The sequence below is a fragment of the Triticum dicoccoides genome, chromosome 7B (genome assembly GCF_002162155.2).
Source record: "Triticum dicoccoides isolate Atlit2015 ecotype Zavitan chromosome 7B, WEW_v2.0, whole genome shotgun sequence".
NCBI classification, from domain to species: domain Eukaryota; kingdom Viridiplantae; phylum Streptophyta; class Magnoliopsida; order Poales; family Poaceae; genus Triticum; species Triticum dicoccoides.
This window is the reverse complement of record NC_041393.1, coordinates 245,762,727-245,783,803: the sequence shown is the minus strand read 5'-3', so window position 1 is coordinate 245,783,803 and position 21,077 is coordinate 245,762,727. Positions and strand designations below refer to the sequence as shown.

The 21,077-nt window shown below is 42.7% G+C and overlaps 1 protein-coding gene and 1 pseudogene across 6 annotated transcripts in view; one reads left to right on the top strand and one right to left on the bottom strand.

The window, feature by feature from the left end:
• The window catches only part of LOC119337307, an 11,776-nt pseudogene extending 7,398 nt beyond the window's left edge, over positions 1–4,378 (top strand).
• The window catches only part of LOC119337305, a 16,548-nt gene extending 10,407 nt beyond the window's left edge, over positions 1–6,141 (bottom strand). For 3 of the 6 annotated variants that reach the window (XM_037609415.1, XM_037609417.1, XM_037609416.1), the window contains exons 1-2: positions 5,856–6,141; positions 5,049–5,123 (exon numbers count right to left, since the gene is read on the bottom strand). The gene's annotated coding sequence lies outside the window, so the exon portion shown is untranslated. Of the gene's footprint in view, positions 1–5,048; positions 5,124–5,824 lie in introns of all 6 variants that reach the window. The other 3 variants (XM_037609418.1, XM_037609422.1, XM_037609421.1) reach the window with 3 other exon arrangements.
• Positions 6,142–21,077: the final 14,936 nt, after the last annotated feature.

Genomic DNA, 21,077 nt, shown 5'->3' with positions numbered 1-21,077 from the left:
AGGCCCGGTCGCGGCGGCCGGCTGCAAGGGCAGCGGCTGCCCGTAGGGCCCGGCCAGGTAGAGGCGTATGCCCTGGACGGCGGTGACGAGGTCGTTGAGGACCCCGGTCATCTCCGCCAGGGAGTAGATGGCAACAGCCGGCGCGGTGGAGGGCGGCGGCGTCCGGCCGGTGGAGGCACCGGCGGTGGAGTCCAGCGGCGCGGTGGAGAGAGGCAGCGGCATGGTGGTGACGGGCAGCGGCGGGTTGGGTGGTGGTGCAGACATGATTGGAATCGAGCTACCTGATACCAAATTGGTAGGAGCTAGGATCCTACCTGGTCTAGGGCGTAGGTTGTACGGGAAGGGGGGGGGTTGACGGAGATGCGATCGCGGCTGCCGGCGGCGGGGCGCCGTGGCGCGATGAAGAAGAGGCGGCGGCGCAAGAGGCGGCTAGGGTTAGGTCTTCCAGCTCCCTTCGGGAAGCCGAGCAAATAATGATTGCTTCTTGCTTGATTAGATTGATACATCTCCTCTCCTTATATAGAGAGGTTTACTTGACTCCTAAGCAAACGATCCTAATAACGATAAGATAATTGGGCTAAGCCCCTAATAATGATAAGATAACTTGGGCCACAACCCACTCGGCTAAACCCCTAATATGCCGGTCATAACAAAAGGGCTAGTCAATCCACATATACACTTCAACAGCCATGATCAAGGACGAGGCTGCTCTATGGGCCAGAACTGGGGCTCCGGGCCTATGTGCCATCTTACCGCAAACCTGGGATGTCCATTATTTTTTCTGTCATTGCCCTGTAACCTGCCTCCTAGGAGGATTGTACCAAACTTCTCGAAAAAAAGGACTGGGTGGCCACAGCAGTAGACACTCACAAGTTGTTCCTCTAACTTGGTGGGGTTAGAGGAACAGGGACAAATATATGTGGATGGGAAAGATGGGAGTAGGTAATCCATTCGATTAATGCTCACTAATTATTGTATGAAAGATAGGAAACACTAGCAGACATACAAGAACACTTTTTTTTATCATTGTTATGACAAAATTGAGCAGAAAAGATTAATCCTAGTATACCAAAAAAACATTAACACTGTATACGCATATTCTAATTCGGAGTTACATAACAGAGATACTGCTGCCAAATGGAAGGAAGAAATGCCTAGCTTCGGTTGGTGGGCAAGTGTTAGTTGTGACGCTCCTGGCGAACCACTGACATGTAGAGAGCATCACCGGAGGATGGAATCGGTTTGAGAATGAAATCGACAGAGAGAGGAACTCAACTGGGGAAAAACAGACAAGTTGCGGCGTCCAGTAAATATGAAACCCTAAACCTGAGGCTCTAATACCATGCTGGAGAAGCAACTTATCTCTATTGCATAGCACAAGGGGCAACTATATATGATAAGGGACTTGGAGCACAAGTAAGGATATCTAGACTAATACGAATACGTAAAGAGACCTAGACCAACAGTAATAGAACTAATACTCCTAAACAGGTTCAAGTTCTCTTGACTTGAACTTGTACCTTTGTAGAGCACAGAGAAATTGCTGACAGACGAAAAAGAAAAGCATGTCTCAGGTTGCGCGGGGGAGCGTGCGTAGAATCCCATCACCTTGGTTCAAGTTCTCTTGGCACTTGGTCTGTAGAGTTTCAGAATTTTCCAAAAGGTGCAAAGACATCTCTTTTTCCGAGAAAGAATGTAACTGTGGATACGGGACATCTTCTAGAATGTTAGGTCATGTACTTCTTAGTTTATTTATTAATTAAACTTTTATTCATTAGGCGATGAGGATGTCTTGTATGCAATAGTAAAACAGAACTGTGGTTGGAAGTTCATAAAAAATTGAGCTCCAAATAGTCTGCACTCCCTCCTATCCATATTACTTGTCGCTGCTTTAGTACAACTTTATACTACAGTTGTACTAAAGCAGTGACAAGAAATATGAATCGGAGGGTGTATTAGAGTTACTTGATTGGCTTGCATATGTAGCCAGAGGACCAAGGGCACAAGTTGCAGATTTACTTTGCAAAATGAATTTTGGAAAATTCTCTTGTCCAAGGAGCCAACAAATATAACAGGAGTGTGCACCTTTAAAATCACATAGTCTGTGTTCCGTTGTAATCACAAAACTAAAGTATAAATTTGGATGACTATTGTGTGTTTAGTTTTATATTTGGTGTACTAAAAATATTAAACTGTAAAAATTTCAGATATTTGGCAAGATTACAAATTTGGATGAGCAATATCCAGAGTTGGTTGAACAAGCAAAGCTGATCCTAAAGAAGTGCAGTGGACTTCCCCTTGCAATAGTCACCATAGGTGGTTTCTTGGCAAACCAACAAAACACACCTTTGGAATGGAGGAAGTTGAATGGGCATATTAGTGCTGAGTTGGAACTGAATCCAGACCTTGGGCCCATAATGACAGTCCTTAATAAAAGCTTTGATGGCCTACCATACTATCTTAAGCCTTGTTTCTTGTATATGTCGATCTTTCCAAAAGATCGCGAGGTCAGTCGGCGTCGTTTGGTGCGTCGGTGGATTGCAGAGGGTTATTCAAGGGAGGTGCGTGGCAGGTCTGCAGAGGAAATAGCAGAGGGCGACTTCATGGAACTCGTAAGCAGGAGCATGCTCCTACCATCTCAACAATCAATTCATGGTAGAAAAGGAATTGATGCATGCCAGGTCCATGATCTAATACGTGAAATCAGCATCAAGAAGTCAACTGAAGAAAATTTTGTTTTCACACTGGAGGAAGGTTATGGCTTAAGCAGACGGGCCACAGTTCGGCACCTTGCTATAAGCGAAAATTGGAAGGGAGATCAAAGTCAGTTTGAGAGCATAGTGGACTTGTCCCGTGTGAGATCAATAACAGTTTTTGGGAAGTGGAAGCCATTTTTTATTTCTGACAAGATGAGGTTGCTACGAGTGCTGGACCTAGAAGGCACACCAGGCCTAGCTGATCACCACCTTCAGCACATTGGGAAGCTTCTTCACCTAAAATATTTTTCCATAAGAGGATGTGATGATATTCATCACCTGCCACACTCCTTGGGTAACCTGAGGCAACTCCAGACACTAGATGTCAGGGATACGAGAATACTAAAGCTGCCAAAGACCATCATCAAACTTCGGATGTTAACCTATCTCCGCCTTGGTAGGAAATCGACTGACAAAAAGGTGTCATATGAGAAACTTGAAGAGAAGCTCTCAAATTCAATGGGCAACAACAGGCTATGTCTATTGACTTCAGGGTCAGTGATGCTTTGTGCAGCTTGTTGTGCACCCCGTCGTTTTGGTTATTCTGAAGACATGAACCGCCATGACATATGTACTGCTGCTTGCTGTGCTAGACTCCCTGCTGTTGCCAAGCGTCTGGACAGGTATGGAGTTCTAGCTCCTAGAGGGATGAGGAAACTGATCGGCTTGCACACACTGGGGGTTGTAAATGTTGCACGGGGGGCAGTCATTCAGGACATAAAAAAACTGACCTGGTTGCGCAAGTTAGCAGTAACTGGCGTCAACGGGAGAAATGGTGAAAAATTCTGTTCAGCAATCAATAATCTCAACCGTCTTGAGTCATTGTCAATACGGTCAGAGGGAGAGCCTGGATTATGTGAATGTTTGCACTGGATGACCTCGCCCCCGGAAAACCTCCAGAGCCTCAAGCTGTACGGTAATCTGATCAAACTGCCAAGATGGGTCCAGAGGCTCCAGAATCTTGTGAAGCTGAATTTACGGAGCACCAGGCTATCAGGGCATGATGGTGATGTGGAAGTTCTTGGGAGGATGCCAAATCTGGCCATCCTGCATTTGTTGGAGAAGTCGTTTCAGGGTGAAGAGCTTCGTTTCCAGATTGGGATTTTCAGAAGCCTCACAGTTCTTGTGTTTGGAAACTTTGGGGACATCAAATTGGTGAAGTTTGACCAAGGAGCAATGCCTAAGCTTGAGCAACTGCAGGTCAGGAATGACTGGAGGGTAAGTGCTGAAAATGGTTGTTCTGCGAATGAAGTTGCATTTTCAGGGCTAGACTTTCTCCCAAGCATCAAGGAAGCCCGGTTATGGTTAAACATTATCCCGGATGAACAACTCAAGGAAATACCAGATGAAGTATTCCTCAAGGCCAGCAACTTTGAGGAACACTTTCGGACCCAGCTTGCCAACAATCCAAGGAACCCCATTCTGAAGGTGGGTGAGCTCGAGAACCAGGACTAATATTGTATCTCTATACAGCTTGATTATTGTTGCCAATCCAAAAGGGCACATCATGGCTCCTGCCCAAGAATGTATTTTTGACTAATGTTGTATCCCTATACAGCTTGAACATGCTACTGGAGAATATGTTTTTTACTCTAAAGCATTCCTCTTGTGTTTTCTATAAATACAGGTTAAATCCTCAATGTTTACAACATTGCTATGTTCTGTTTACGAATATACCACTAATTGGTAACCCTTCATCCTGCTTCTCGGGTGAAATTGTGATGCATTCAATTTGATTGTACCAGAAAGACTCAAGTGTGCAACAGATTGTGCATATAAGTGAAATGTGCTAGTACTACTTATGGAAAATATCATGGTGAGATTGGACCCTTTCGTCATATCACCTGTGCTCTGGTTTCATTTTGTCGTGATTGAGCAGTAAGTGTAATAATAATAGAATTGGTGACATCTGTGATAAACGTGGATTGCGTGAAAATTAATGGATTATTATGTTTCTTTGCATGAACTGCTATGGCCTGCAAGGTGTTTGTTGCTGTCAGAGTTAAAGGGCGTTTCCGATGCATTTAAGCTTCTTGTTCTGAACCCATAAGGCTCATGGACTTCAGGATTCGGGAGAATAAGAGAGGTGTTCCAGCTAAGCTCTCAGGGAGCTCCTCCCATGTAAGCATGGAGAGGTTGTTGTCTAAGCAATAGCGTTAAGAGCTTGGAATGTCAACAATAGACAGACATCAAAGTTACTGAGAACTGATACCATGAACACTCGTAAACAGCCGAAACGAATTTACTAATAATCTGGCAAAACAAAATAAAAAATGCTTAAAGCACACATACAAACTAGATAGTGTGGTGAAGCCACCGCCACCTTCTTTTCCGAAAGTTCTGGACCTGCACCATTGCATCCCGTTCCTGAAAGGAATAGCTTGCATATTTAGTTTTTCTTTTCTCACTATGTTCTAATACAATGAAAGCAGAAATAGCATATCTAGCTAGGCAGCATCTTTATGCATATAGAAAAAAAAGCTTCAAGACATCGTCCGATGCACGGTAAGGTTTATGCAGCATCTTAGAGGCAGACACAATCTACTTTTGAGTCTCAGACGTTTCATGTGTAGCACACTGTCCATCAACATGTGAAAACGGGCTATAGATGTTAACCTGAGGAAGACACACATTTCTGGGTTACAAAAGCCAGGCCAGATCACTAATCGGTTTACTGATAAATGCAACTCTGCACATTCCTAAATGCAATCACCACTAAAATTTTGCTGCAGAACCAATGACGTGCCGTCATTCAAGTGCACGTCCCTAAATGCCGAAACGAAATTGAAAAAAATACAACATGTGCTGTGCTGCAGGGGATATCTTCGTTTTTCCCCAGCTTTCAGTTGAGTAGTTTCTCTGGGTGATACCTCTGCTATCCCCATCAATGCTAATAGAAGAGATCATCACAAGTTTATACACTAAAAATGCAGAGAAATCCTCAATGTCGCCATACCATGGGATCCACCATCACAGCTAGACAGTTTAATTCTGTTTCCGCAAAAAAAAGGGGTCTAATTCTAGTTCAGATTGCCGAATTAAATCAGAAAATTGTGAACACCACATACCGAGGGCCGCTGCTAAGGGAAGCGAGCTCACCAGTCACCAGCGACCCTCTCCCTCCGACGACCCTACACCGGCGCGGCGAGGATTTCCCCGTAGTACATCCCTCTGGGCGCAACCCGTCGTCCCTTTCTCCTCCTTCGCCGCGGATGCCGCTGCCCGTCGCCGGGAGAAGCAGGATGTGTTAATTTAATGAAGGATCTGCTTTTAATGGGTCAGCTGAACTAGTGCGAACAAGCCAGCCTCGTTCCTGCCGGTGAGGTTTGTTTCCCCTTCGTCGCCATGACATGCGGGAAGGGAGAAGAGAGGCCACACGAAGAGAATTTTATTGTTTCCCCAAAAAAAGGAGAAAGTTTTGAGAGAAAACAAAATTACTTCACTGATTAAATGGACAGTACATTCACACATTCTTTTTTTTCCGACAGTACACAAAAATTATACCATATAGTCTATACTACTATTAAACAATCAAACAAGAACTTCTTTAAGCACACCCCACAAAGCATACACAGATCCAATACGATCGCACGATTAGGTCCATTAAAATCAATCTAACGATTAGCCTTAACCTAAACCATTTTTTGTGTGCACTTAGCAATTTACATTGACTGACCGTACTCCACCGTAGAGGAAAATATGAAACTCCATGCGTGGGCAATTAGGAAACTAATCATCACGGGTGCATCATATTCTAGGAAACTAAATCAGAGTGCACCCATCCTATTAGGAAACTAATCTCAGACAAATCTATCCTATTAGGAAAGCTTATCTCGGACGCATCCATCCTATTAGTCTATACTACTATTAAACAATCAAACAAGAACTTCTTTAAGCACACCCCACAAAGCGTACATAGATCTAATACGACCGCACGATTAGGCCCACTAAAATCAATCTAACGATTAGCCTTAACCTAAACCATTTTCTGTGTGCACTTAGCAATTTACATTGACTGACCGTACTCCATCGTGGAGGGAAAATATGAAACTCCATGCCAGGGCAATTAGGAAACTAATAATCACGGGTGCATCATATTCTAGAAAACTAAATCAGAGTGCATCCATCCTATTAGGAAACTAATCTCAGACAAATCCATCCTATTAAAAAACTTATCTCGGACGCATCCATCCTATTAGGAAGCTAATCGCGAGCCGCCTGCCACCACCATGCACGCTAGCCACGATGGGGGAAGCGCGAGGAGCTTCATCTTCCTCCAAGAACACACGTGCTGTCGCCGCCATCGTCTTCTACCTGGAGGCCAGGCGCTCTTCTGCCGCTACTGCGACGACTCCATCCACGTCCAGGGCATGCTCTCCGTCAACCATCGGCATCCCCGTTGACTTCACCTCCGTTCGCAACACCCATGCTGACAACAACCCACCACTGACGTCCTCCAAGTCCAAGCCGCCAACTGTCGTCGTCCCTAGGGCGGCACCAGTCTCGGCCGTGGCGCAGGAGGTGTCGTCATTGCCGTTCCTGTCGTTGTCCTACTGGGCCGTCGAGGACCTCCTGCAGTTCTTCCTACGTGCACAGTCGAGGGCACCGAAGGTCTATCACAAATCAATAAGGTGAACCTTTAATTTGATTTGGGGGTATTCTGCAATTTGAACGACTAATACTGCACTTTTGGCACTTGGAGGCAGGTCAGAAATTTTTGATCTGCAATTTCATCTATCAACCAATCTTCCTCTGATGCATTCTAGAAATAAAAAATTGGGACATGAAGAAATTGCTATTCTAGAGTTTAATTAATCATTTGATAATTCTTTTGGGAAATACACGTGATCTGGATCATGAAAATCATTCTCATATATACTCCCTCCTTTCCAAAATACAAGTTTTTTTTAGAGATTTCAATGCGAACTACATACGGAGTAAAATGAGTGAGTCTACATTCTAAAATATGTATATATATATTCGTATATAGTCCGTATTAGAATCTCTAAAAAAATTATATTTTGGAACGAAGGGAGTAGATATAGGAAGAATGAAACTGATTGTAAAAGTGTGTTTGTTTAGACCTATATACTTACAATGCGATTTCTATTTAGATCAAGATTAGAATTTGGCTACATGCATAAGTTTGGCTGGTTGAGAAATTTGAATTCATTATCTATCATAAAGTGTCTGTTCAGTGGGTGCACGTGCATTACATATTAAATAAGAATCATGAGGCTTCAAGCAATCTAGAATTATAGATTTGAGATTATCTTAGGTTGTCGATTGCTGTACTGAAAATGTGTAATTAGATATGGCACGTACATAAGAGTGCAGCAATCTTGTCTTACAAAGTAGGATCAAGAGGGATACTGAAGAAGTCAAGATGCAAAGTCTCTATTTCCCATGATTACTTCTCATGTTCATGTCGGCTTTCTTGGGCTTTACTTCGTACGACCATATGCATTATACTGGACCGTATCAAGAGGAAACGCCATCCCCTTGACTAGAATTTCCTTATTTGTGTTTTACGTATGACGTTGCTTTACCTGGAATTAAGGTGGGTTGCGCCTGCCTAGGCACTAGCTCTAGGGATAGGTTGGAAATCAGAATATATGATTCATTCTTAGAGAAAACTTTACACGCGTCTCTTTAAAATAATTGCATAGCAATCCAGTAAATTATGTAAGATTCAGTATGAGGCAAGATATTGTAGATGTACTACTATTTCGGTTACATGATTCTATATATCTAAAACGGGTTACATGACTCTGTAACTGTTGTTAGAGAATATCTCTCGCTGTTCTGTAAAGGTGTGCAATCTCTATTCCGTTCCAATAAAGAGAATTTTACCATACAGAAGGATCCAATGAAGAAACTAATCCGGCTGAGTTCCAATAAATAGATCCTTTGAAGGATCTGTCCTAATACAGCCGCCGTATATTGGTACAGAGAAATCATATAAACTGTATTCAGTCGGATTTATTTTGTTTCATGACAGAGAAACCATATACCTTTCGCTATTTTGGCACATATATTTATTCTTATATACTTGTGCAGTTTCAAATGATCCAACATATATGCAGTCATCAAACTTGAAGACATATTGTTTAAGGCCTTATTTGCACCGCTTCTCTTTCTTTGTCTGCGTGCCTCTTTCCTTCAATAATAATAATGAATAACTTTTTCCGGATCAGGTATTACACTGTTACAAATGTATGCTGAAGCTACTCCTTACGACAAGGAAAAAGAGGATGAATGCTTTCTATCTTCACCAGTTTTGTAGAATGTTCCAAATTGTTGGCTCTTTCTTATTTGAGGATTCAACATGTTCTTTGTAATTTAGAAGCTGGCCTGAATGCTTGATAAGGTTAAGCTTGACAAATACTCTGGAATACTGTTCCTTCCATCTTTATTTTTCTTCCTAACTCATTTCAGTTTATGTACGTACATAGCGTCTTACAGCAGTGTAAGTTAGTATGGTTGCCAACGCATAAACACATACAAAACCGGATAAATACTTTCTATCATGATAATTATTGGATTTCTTTTAGCCCTTTTACATTTCAATTAGTTCTTGTAAATCATCTTTATTTTATATAGAAGTCGTTGTAGTCACATATCATCTTCCATTTCCTATTATTCATAGTAGGTAGCTATATAATTTTGGCAATCCACACAACCAAAAAATATATATAATTTGATCCAAATTAGTACAAGTATATATTTTGCCACGCAGATTAGTAGAATAAAATAAGATTCAAGAATTAAGCATCTTGAACAATATAATTGCACCGTAAGGCAGTTTATACTTTTTTTCCTGGCTACACTCGAAGAGAAGACTACACTACAAGCCTATATTATTGCATTAATAAATAATTGCTGATTTTATTTAAATGAGAATATTTTCCTGCGATTACTCTATGAAGCAACATAACCACTATTGTGTCTCACTTTTGAAAATACAATTTGAGCGACATCAAAGATTGTGTATCCATTTGGTTTATATTTTTACAAAGATTTATTTTTTATATTATGTGAATCTCACCTGGTTTATGTTTGAGACGTGCGTTGCACGTGCATGCTTACTAGTTTTATAAAAGAAGAAAGTATAGTACAAAAGCTTCTAGCCAAATGAGAAGCAAGAGACAAGAAAAAACATGGGAAAAAGAAAAACAAGCGTCCGTCTACTCAAATACCCTACTACTCACAAAAACTTGCGATACTCTGGCATGTGACAACCACCAAATTTTCAGTTTGAATGATAAAAGGTGCAAGATCACTAGAGGCATTTGTTGTGAACAATTGTTGAACACTCTAGTATTTCTTTGTTTCCACAAAGTCCAGCATCCTCTTTGGGGATCCTCTTCTACGTGATGTACCAACACTCCCCCAACATTTACAAATCCACTCTAGAGAACCATAAATATACTAATAATAAATAAGTGTGGCCTCTATACCAAGACAAGTGGGTACATGACGTGTCTATACCATCCATTTTGTCATGGACATTGATGTCCACACACTTCTTCTGGGGATGCGATTCTGCATCAAGCGAGGGGGGCATGGTGGGCACCAAGGGGTAGGGGTAATCATCGTCATGAGCACAATGAAGGATACAATGAGGGTCGTGGCGCATGCCGTTAGAGCGGCAAATTTTGTCATGGTGATGGTTGTGAGATGGTGGTTCGTAAAAGAAACTCGGTGGATGCAGTTTCAGGCAAACCTGCGAAAAAGTATTGATCAAGAGATCAATGGCGAGTTGGTGACCGAACGACGCATAAAAGGTTGGACCTGGTGTCGCCTCAAGACCAGACAAGTATGAGTGCGGCGTGTTACCTAACCCCCCCCCCCTCTCATCTGATGTATGTCCCGTCACATGAGAAGAATACAAAGAATAGAGGTACTCTGAAGAAGCTAATTACAATTGTTGTTAAGAATTATCACTTCGATTTCCCCGCTAATGACGAACAAATGCAAAAGTTTGCACACCTCCTTGTTTATTTTGTTACTTGCAGAAATGAATGTTTTTAATTAGGTGAAAAAGTCCAGACATATATGGGATAGTACGGAGGAGAAGATCAATTCCATACAAGTAGGCGTGGACCAAAGGCAATAGAAGAGAAGTCAGTGCATGGTATATTGAAGGAAATATGCCTAGAGGCAATAATAAAGTTATTATTTATTTCCTTATTTGATGATAAATGTTTATTATTCATGCTAAAATTGTATTAACCGGAAACTTGATACATGTGTGAATACATAGACAAACAAAGTGTCAGTAGTATGCCTCTACTTGACTAGCTCGTTGAATCAAAGATGGTTAAGTTTCCTAGCCATAGACATGAGTTGAGCATTTGATTAACGGGATCACATCATTAGAAGAATGATGTGATTGAATTGACCCATTCCGTTAGCTTAACACTTGATCGTTTAGTATATTGCTATTGCTTTCTTCATGACTTATACATGTTCCTATGACTATGAGATTATGCAACTCCCGTTTACTGGAGGAACACTTTGCGTGCTACCAAATGTCACAACATAACTGGGTGATTATAAAGGAGCTCTACAGGTGTCTCCAAAGGTACATGTTGAGTTGGCGTATTTCGAGATTAGGATTTGTCACTCCGATTGTCGGAGAGGTATCTCTGGGCCCACTCGGTAATGCACATCACTATAAGCCTTGCAAGCATTGTAACTAATGAGTTAGTTGCGGGATGATGCATTACAGAACAAGTAAAGAGACTTGCCAGTAACGAGATTGAACTAGGTATTGAGATACCGATGAACGAATCTCGGGCAAGTAACATACCGATGACAAAGGGAACAATGTATGTTGTTATGCGGTTCGACCGATAAAGATCTTCGTAGAATACGTAGGAGCCAATATGGGCATCCAGGTTCCTCTATTGGTTATTGACCAGAGAGGTGTCTCGGTCATGTCTACATCGGCGTCTGGGCCAGACGCCAAGGATTGTGGCGTTTGGTCCTGGAGTCCGAGCGGGACTCTTGCCTAAACCGACTTTGAGGAGGCTTTTGCTCCAAGTTTCGACCCCAGGGCTCAACATATAAATAGAGGGGCATGGCTAGCACCAAAGACACATCAAGAAACACCAAGCCGTGTGCCGGCAACCCCGTCCCCTCTAGTTTATCCTCCGTCATAGTTTCCGTAGTGCTTAGGCGAAGCCCTGCGGAGATTGTTCTTCACCAACACCGTCACCACGCCGTCGTGCTGCCGGAACTCATCTACTACTTCGCCCATCTTGCTGGATCAAGAAGGAGAGGACGTCATCGAGCTGAACATGTGCAGAACTCGGAGGTGCCGTGCGTTCGATACTTGGATCGGTCGGATCGTGAAGATGTACGACTACATCAACCGCGTTGATAAACGCTTCCACTTAGCGATCTTCAAGGGTATGAAGATACACTCTCCCTCTCGTTGCTATGCATCACCATGATCTTGCGTGTGCGTAGGAAAATTTTGAAATTACTACGTTCTCCAACAGTGGCATCCGAGCCAGGTTTTATGCGTAGATGTTATATGCACGAGTAGAACACAAGTGAGTTGTGGGCGATACAAGTCATATTGGTTACCAGCATGTGATACTTTGGTTCGGCGGTATTGTTGGATGAAGTGGCGCGGACCGACATTACGCGTACGCTTACGCGAGACTGGTTCTCCCGACGTGCTTTGCACATAGGTGGCTGGCGGGTGTCAGTTTCTCCAACTTTACTTGAACCGAGTGTGGCTACGCCCGGTCCTTGCGAAGGTTAAAACAACACTAACTTGACGAACTATCGTTGTGGTTTTGATGCGTAGGTAAGAACAGTTCTTGCTCAGCCCGTAGCAGCCACGTAAAACTTGCAACAACAAAGTAGAGGACGTCTAACTTGTTTTTGCAGGGCATGTTGTGATGTGATATGGTCAAGACGTGATGCTATATTTTATTGTATGAGATGATCATGTTTTGTAACCGAGTTATCGGCAACTGGCAGGAGCCATATGGTTGTCGCTTTATTGTATGCAATGTAATCGCCCTGTAATTGCTTTACTTTATCACTAAGCGGTAGCGATAGTCGTAGAAGCAATAGGTAGCGAAACGACAACGATGCTACAATGAAGATCAAGGTGTCGCGCCGGTGACGATGGTGATCATGACGGTGCTTCGAAATGGAGATCACAAGCACAAGATGATGATGGCCATATCATATCACTTATATTGATTGCATGTGATGTTTATCCTTTATGCATCTTATTTTGCTTTGATTGACGGTAGCATTATAAGATGATCTCTTACTAATTATCAAGAAGTGTTCTCCCTGAGTATGCACCATTGCAAAAGTTCTTCGTGCTGAGGCACCACGTGATGATCGGGTATGATAGGCGCTACGTTCAAATACAACGGGTGCAAAATAGTTGCACACGCGGAATACTCAGGTTAAACTTGACGAGCCTAGCATATACAGATATGGCCTCGGAACACGGAGACCGAAAGGTCGAGTGTGAATCATATAGTAGATATGATCAACATAGTGATGTTCACCATTGAAAACTACTCCATCTCACGTGATGATCGGACATGGTTTAGTTGATTTGGATCACGTGATCACTTAGATGACCAGAGAGATGTCTATCTAAGTGGGAGTTCTTAAGTAATATGATTAATTGAACTTAAATTTATCATGAACTTAGTCCTGGTAGTATTTTGCAAATTATGTTGTAGATCAATAGCTCGCGTTGTTGCTTTCATATGGTTATTTTGACATGTTCCTAGAGAAAAATTGTGTTGAAAGATGTCAGTAGCAATGATGCGGATTGGATCCGTGATCTGAGGTTTATCCTCATTGCTGCACAGAAGAATTATGTCCTTGATGCACCGCTAGGTGATGGTGTTAGGGAACGTAGCAATAATTCAAAATTTTCTATGCATCACCAAGATCAATCTATGGAGATTCTAGCAACAAGATAGGGAGAGGATGAGCGTATCTTCATACCCTTGAAGATCGCGATGCGGAAGCATTACAAGAACGCGGTTGATGGAGTCGTACTCACGGCGATTCAAATCGCGGAAGACCCGATCTAGCGCCAAACGGACGACGCCTCTGTGTTCAACACACATACAACCCGGGGACGTCTCCTCCTTCTTGATCCAGCAAGGGTATAGGAGAAGTTGAGGGAGAGCTCCGGCAGCACGACGGCGTGGTGGTGGAGCTTGTGGTATTTCTGCAGGGCTTCGCCAAGCTCTACGGAGGAGGAGGAGGAGGTGTTGGAGAGGGAGAGGGCTGCACCAGGGAAGGGGTGCCTTTCCCATGCGCCTCCCCACTATATATAGGGGTGGAGGGGCTGGTTTCTTGTCCTCCAAGTCCATTGGGGCATTGGCAAAGGTGGGGGAAAGAAATCCCATCATTTCCTTTCCCCACCGATTGTTATCCCCCTTTTTTAGGGATCTTTATCTTATCCCTTCGGGATATGATCTTATTCCTTCTAAGGGGGGATCTTGGTGCGCCTTGACCAGGGGTGTGGGGCCTTGCCCCTACTACCCACGTTCATGTGGGTCCCCATGCAGGTGAGCCCCACTCCGGAACCTTCTAGAACCTTCCCAGTACAATACCAAAAAATCCCAAACATTTTCCGGTGGCCAAAATAGGACTTCCCATATATAAATCTTTACCTCCGGACAATTCCGGAACTCCTCGTGATGTCCGGGATCTCATCTGGGACTCCGAACAACATTCGGTAACCACATACTATTTCCCATAACAACTCAAGCATCACCGAACCTTAAGTGTGTAGACCCTACGGGTTCGGGAACCATGTAGACATGACCGAGAAATCTATCCGACCAATAACCAATAGCGGGATCTGGATACCCATATTGGCTCCCACATGTTCCACGATGATCTCATCGGATGAACCACGATGTCGGGGATTCAATCAATCCCGTATACAATTCCCTTTGTCAATCGGTATGTTACTTGCCCGAGATTCGATCGTCGGCATCCCAATACCTCGTTCAATCTCGTTACTGGCAAGTCACTTTACTCGTTCCGTAATGCATGATCCCGTGACTAACTACTTAGTCACTTTGAGGTCATTATGATGATGCATTACCGAGTGGGCCCAGAGATACCTCTCCGTCATACGGAGTGACAAATCCCAGTCTCGATTCGTGCCAACCCAACAGACACTTTCAGAGATGCCTGTAGTGTACCTTTATAGCCACCCAGTTATGTTGTGACGTTTGGCACACCCAAAGCATTCCTACGGTATCCGGGAGTTGCACAATCTCATGGTATAAGGAAATGATACTTGACATTAGAAAAACTTTTAGCAAACGAACTACACGATCTTGTGCTATGCTTAGGATTGGGTCTTGTCCATCACATCATTCTCCTAATGATGTGATCCCGTTATCAATGACATCCAATGTCCATGGTCAGGAAACCATAACCATCTATTGATCAACGAGCTAGTCAACTAGAGGCTCACTAGGGACATGTTGTGGTCTATGTATTCACACATGTATTACGGTTTCCAGTTAATACAATTATAGCATGAATAATAGACAATTATCATGAACAAGGAAATATAATAATAACCATTTTATTATTGCCTCTAGGGCATATTTCCAACAGTCTCCCACTTGCACTAGAGTCAATAATCTAGTTCACATCACTATGTGATTGTAATGAATCCAACACCCATTGGGTTTGATCATATCTCGCTTGTGAGAGAGGTTATTAGTCAAGGGTCTGAATCTTTCAGACTCGTGTGTGCTTTACAAATCTCTATGTCATCTCCTAGATGCAGCTACCACGTGCTATTTGGAACTATTCCAAATAACTGCTCTACTATATGAATCCGGTCTACTACTCAGAGTCATCCAGATTAGTGCCAAAGTTTGCATCGGTGTAACCCTTTACGACGAACTCTTTTACCACCTCCATAATCGAGAAAATTCCTTAGTCCACTAGTTACTAAGGATAACCTTGACCGCTGTCCTGTGATCCATTCCTGGATCACACTTGTACCCCTTGACTGACTCATGGCAAGGCACACTTTAGGTGCGGTACACAGCATAGCATACTGTGGAGCTTACGTCTAAAGCATAGGGGACGACCTTCGTCCTTTCTCTCTCTTCTTCCGTGGTCAGGTCTTGAGTCTTACTCAATACTCACACCTTATAACACAGCCAAGAACTCCTTCTTTGCCGATCTATTTTGAACTCCTTCAAAATCTTGTCATGGTGCGTACTCATTTGAAAGTACTATTAAGCGATTTTGATCTATCCTTATAGATCTTGATGCTCAATGTTCAAGTAGCTTAATCCAGGTTTTCCATTGAAAAATACTTTTCAAATAACCCTATCTATATGCTTTCCAGAAATTCTACATCATTTCTGATCAACAATATGTCAACAACATATACTCATCAGAAATGCTATAGTGCTCCCACTCACTTCTTTGAAAATACAAGTTTCTCTTAAACTTTGTATAAACCCAAAATCTTTGATCATCTCATCAAAGCGTATATTTCAACTCCGAGATGCTTACTCCAGTCCTTAGAAGGATTGCTGGAGATTTGCATACTTGTTAGCATCTTTTAGGATTGACAAAACCTTTTGGTTGTATCACATACAACCTTTCCTCAAGAAAATCATTGAGGAAACAATGTTTTTTTGACATCCTATTTGCAAGATTTCATAAATAATGCATGAACTGCTAATACAATTTCAACAGACTCTTAGCATCGCTATGAGTGAGAAAGTCTCATCTAGTCAACTCCTTGAACTTGTCGGAAAACATCTTAGCGATAAGTCGAGCTTTCTTAATGGTGACACTTACCATCATTATGCGTCTTCCCTTTTAAAATCCATCTGTACCCAACAACCTTACGACCATCAAGTAGTTCTTCCAAAGTCTACACTTTGTTTTATACATGGATTCTCTCTCGGATTTTATGGCCTCGAGCCATTTGTCAGAATCCGGGCCCACCATCGCTTCTCCACAGCTCGTAGGTTCATTGTTGTCTAGCAACATGACCTCCAAGACAGGATTACCGTACCACCCTGAAGCAGTACGCGTCCTTGTCGACCTACGAGGTTTGGTAGTGACTTGATCCGAAGTTTCATGATCACTATCATCAGCTTCCAATTCAACTGGTGTAGGCGCCACAGGAACAACCTCCTGTGCCCTGCTACAGATTAGTTGAAGTGATGGTTCAATAACCTCATCAAGTCTCCACCATCCTCCCACTCAATTCTTTCAAGAGAAACTTTTCCTCAAGAAAGGACCCGTTTCTAGAAACAATCACTTTTGCTTCCGGGTCTGAAATAGGAGGTATACCCAACTGTTTTGGGTGTCCTATGAAGATGCATTTATCCGCTTTGGGTTTGAGCTTATCAGGCTAAAACTTTTCCACATAAGCTTCGCAGCCCCAAACTTTTAATAAATGACAGCTTAGGTTTCTCTACACCATAGTTCATACATTGTCATCTCAACGGAATTACGTGGTGCCCTATTTGAAGTGAATGCAGTTGTCTCTAATGCCTAACCCATAAACGATAGTGGTAATTCGATAAGAGACATCATGGTATGCACCATATCCTATAGGGTGCAGCTATGATGTTCGGACACACCATCACACTATGGTGTTCCAGGTGGTATTAGTTGTGAAACAATTTCCACAATGTCTTAATTGTATACCAAACTCATAACTCAGATACTCATCTCTATGATCATATCATAGACATTTTATCCTCTTGTCACGACGATCTTCAACTTCACTCTGAAATTACTTGAACCTTTCAATAATTCAGACTCGTGTTTCATCAAGTAAATATACTTAGAATCTACTCAAATTATCTGTGAAGTAAGGGCATAACAATATTCACTGCATGCCTCAGCACTCATTGGATTGCACACATCAAATGTATTACTTCCAACAAGTTGCTCTCTTGTTTCATCTCATTGAAAACGAGGCCTTTCAGTCATCTTGCCCATGTGGTATGAGTTGCATGTCTCAAGTGATTCAAAATAAGTGAGTCCAAACGATCCATCTGTATGGAGTTTCTTCATGCATATATACTAACAGACATGGTTCGCATGTCTCAAAATAAAAAAAACGAGTGAGTCCAATGATCCATCAACATGGAGCTTCTTCATGCGTTTTATACCAATATGACTCAAATGGTAGTGCCACAAGTATGTGGTACTATCATTACTATCTTATATCTTTTGGCATGAACATGTGTATCACTATGATCGAGATTCGATAAACCATTCATTTTAGGTGCAAGACCATTGAAGGTATTATTCAAATAAACAGAGTAACAATTATTCTCCTTAAATGAATAGCCGTATTGCGATAAACATAATCCAATCATGTCTATGCTCAAAGCAAACATCAAATAACAATTATTTAGGTTTAACACCAATCTCGATGGTAGAGGGAGCATGCGACGCTTGATCACATCAACCTTGGAAACACTTCCAACACATATCGTCATCTCACCTTTAGCTAGTCTCCGTTTATTCCGTAGCTTTTATTTCGAGTTACTAACACTTAGCAACCGAACCGGAATCTAATACCCTGGTGCTACTAGGAGTACTAGTAAAGTACACATTAATATAATGTATATCCAATATACTTCTGTTGAACTTTCCAGCCTTCTCATCTACCAAGTATCTAGGGTGGTTCTACTTCAGTGATCGTTCCCCTCATTCCAGAAGCACTTAGTCTCGGGTTTGGGTTCAACCTTGGGTTTCTTCACAAGAGCAGCAACTGATTTGCCATTTCATGAAGTATCCCTTCTTGCCCTTGCCCTTCTTGAACTAGTGGTTTTACTAACCATCAACAATTGATGCTCCTACTTGATTTCTACTTTTGCGGTGTCAAACATCGCGAATAGCTCAAGGATCATCATATCTATCCCTGATATGTTATAGTTCATCACGAAGCTCTGGTAGCTTGGTGGCAGTGACTTTGGAGAACCATCACTATCTCATTTGGAAGATAGCTCCCACTCGATTCAAGCGATTGTAGTACTCAGACAATTTGAGCACATGCTCAACAATTGAGCTTTTCTCCCTTAGTTTGCAGGCTTAAGAAACTTGTCGGAGGTCTCACACCTCTTGATGTGGGCACGAGCCTGAAATCCCAATTTCAGCTATTGGAACATCTCATATGTTCCGTGACATTTCTAAATGTCTTCGGTGCCTCAATTCTAAACCGTTAGCATTATGCACTGAACTATCACGTAGTCATCAAAACGTGTATGTCAGATGTTCGCAACATCCACAAACGTCGCTTGAGGTTCAGCACACCGAGCGGTGCATTAAGGACATAAGCCTTCTGTGCATCAATGAGGATAATCCTCAGTTATGGACCCAGTCCGCATAATTGCTACTATCAACTTTCAACTAAATTTTCTCTAGGAACATATCTTAAACAGTAGAACTAAAGCGTAAGCTACGACATAATTTACAAAGACCTTTTGACTATGTTCATGATAATTAAGTTCATCTGATTATTTAATGAACTCCCACTTAGATAGACATCCCTCTAGTCATCTAAGTGATACATGATCCGAGTCAACTAGGCCGTGTCCGATCATCACGTGAGACGGACTAGTCATCATCGGTGAACATCTTCATGTTGATCGTATCCACTATACGACTCATGTTCGACCTTTCGGTCTCTTGTGTTCCGAGGCCATGTCTGTACATGCTAGGCTCGTCAAGTCAACCTAAGTGTTTCGCGTGTGTAAATCTGGCTTACACCCATTGTATGTGAACGTTAGAATCTATCACACCCGATCATCACGTGGTGCTTCGAACAACGAACTTTCGCAACGGTGCACAGTTAGGGGGAACACTTTATTTAAATTATTATGAGGGATCATCTTATTTACTACCGTCGTTCTAAGCAAATAAGATGCATAAACATGATAAACATCACATGCAATCAAATAGTGACATGATATGGCCAATATCATTTTGCTCCTTTTGATCTCCATCTTCGGGGCTCCATGATCATCATCGTCACCGGCATGACACCATGATCTCCATCATCATGATCTCCATCATCGTGTCTCCATGAAGTTGTCTCGCCAACTATTACTTCTACTACTATGGCTAACGGTTTAGCAATGAAGTAAAGTAATTACATGGCGTTATTCAGTGACACGCAGGTCATACAATAAATAACGACAACTCCTATGGCTCCTGCCGGTTGTCATACTCATCAACATGCAAGTCGTGATTCCTATTACAAGAATATGATCAATCTCATACATCACATATATTTCATTCACCACATCCTTATTGGCCATATCACATCACACGGCATATGCTGCAAAAACAAGTTAGACATCCTCTAATTGTTGTTGCAAGTTTTTACGTGGCTGCTACGGGTTTCTAGCAAGAACGTTTCTTACCTACGCCAAAACCACAACATGATAGGCCAATTGCTATTTACCCTTCATAAGGACCCTTTTCATCGAATCCGATCCGACTAAAGTGGGAGAGACTGGCACCCGCTAGCCACCTTATGCAACAAGTGCATGTCAGTCGGTGGAACCCGTCTCACGTAAGTGTACGTGTAAGGTCGGTCCGGTCCGCTTCATCCCACAATACCGTCGAAACAAGATAGGACTAGTAACGGTAAGCATATTGAACAAAATCAACGCCCACAACAACTTGTGTTCTACTCGTGCATAGAATCTACGCAATAGACCTAGCTCATGATGCCACTTTTAGGGAACGTAGCAATAATTCAAAATTTTCTACGCATCACCAAGATCAATCTATGGAGATTCTAGCAATGAGAGAGGGAGAGGACGAGTGTATCTTCAAACCCTTGAAGATCGCGATGCGGAAGCGTTACAAGAACGCGGTTGATGGAGTCGTACTCGCGGCGATTCAAATCGCGGAAGATCCGATCTAGCGCCGAACGGACGACGCCTCCGTGTTCAACACACATACAGCCCGGGGACGTCTCCTCCTTCTTGATCCAGCAAGGGGATAGGAGAAGTTGAGGGAGAGCTCCGGCAGCACGACGGCGTGGTGGTGGAGCTTGTGGTATTTCTGCAGGGCTTCACCAAGCTCTACGGAGGAGGCGGAGGTGTTGGAGAGGGAGAGGGCTGCACTAGGGAAGGGGTGCCTTTCCCATGCGCCTCCCCACTATATATAGGGGTGGAGGGGGCTGGTTTCTTGCCATCCAAGTCCATTGGGGCGTTGGCAAAGGTGGGGGAAAGAAATCCCATCATTTCCTTTCCCCACCGATTGTTATCCCCCTTTTTTAGGATCTTGATCTTA